Source organism: Propithecus coquereli, unplaced genomic scaffold (genome assembly GCF_000956105.1).
Source record: "Propithecus coquereli isolate 6110/MARCELLA unplaced genomic scaffold, Pcoq_1.0 Scaffold55, whole genome shotgun sequence".
Lineage (NCBI taxonomy): Eukaryota > Metazoa > Chordata > Mammalia > Primates > Indriidae > Propithecus > Propithecus coquereli.
Window position 1 is genome coordinate 2,569,059 of NW_012151396.1, and position 919 is coordinate 2,569,977.

General features: G+C 26.6%; 1 protein-coding gene across 1 annotated transcript in view; it reads right to left on the reverse strand.

Annotated features, from left to right (window-relative positions):
• Positions 1 to 919, reverse strand: part of RTTN (rotatin) — a 243,188-nt gene that overhangs the window by 145,710 nt on the left and 96,559 nt on the right. The gene's annotated exons all lie outside the window — the stretch shown is intronic.

Here is a 919-nt window from a genome sequence, read left to right on the forward strand (position 1 = left end):
AAAGTAAGTTTTATATATACTTCTGCTTATATATTTTATGGAAATTTTAAGATTAGTTTTCCTTATAAAGACCCCACTTTCAGAAATCAAAAAATGAAGATAGAGGGTGTTACTTAAGACTTAAAATCCAAGTACTCATCCAAATTCAGCTGAATTCAAGCTCAGATCTGACTAATAAAAACACCAGCCTGTAAAAATGTCTAGATACACATTTGTCTTACCTTGCCATCTTGACCCACACATGCATTTAAATACTCAATTATCTTGTCAATTAAGCATAACTTTTTCACCACAGCATGCATCTTAATATCTGTAGACCAAAAAAAGTTACTAAAAGTTAACATTTTTGTAGCTTTAAAAACATATTCATTTTGAAATATACAGAACTGATATCCACACAACTTTTGAACTATTAAAAGTAGTTACACCTGGAATTGAAATTAGAAAATGAAACTTTTAACTTTTTACTTTATAAACATCTATATAATTTGAAAACATTTAAGTAACAAGCATATCGTACTTCTGTAATACAAAAACAAAACTATAAAAAAAGAATTATGTGAACTAGTTCAGACTCTGAAAAGGAATAGAATTTTAAGTGTACAAATGAATCCTTTTGTTTGTATATGGCAAATTATCTTCCTTACATTGTTTCATTGACATTTCTTCTCTTTTCCAAATTCATCACCTCAAAATGTTTAAAATTCTCCACAAGCTAATACGTAAATATGGCTTGCAATATGAACATTTTTCTATTAATAAAAAACTCTAACCTCAAACTATTAATAGCAAATATAAAAGGAACAGGATTATAATATAATCTATATAGTAAGAATACGAACACTTTTTAATAAACATATTCATATACTATGTTTGTAATAAAAAGGTTTTTTGTATACACACAAAAGGATTTTACACA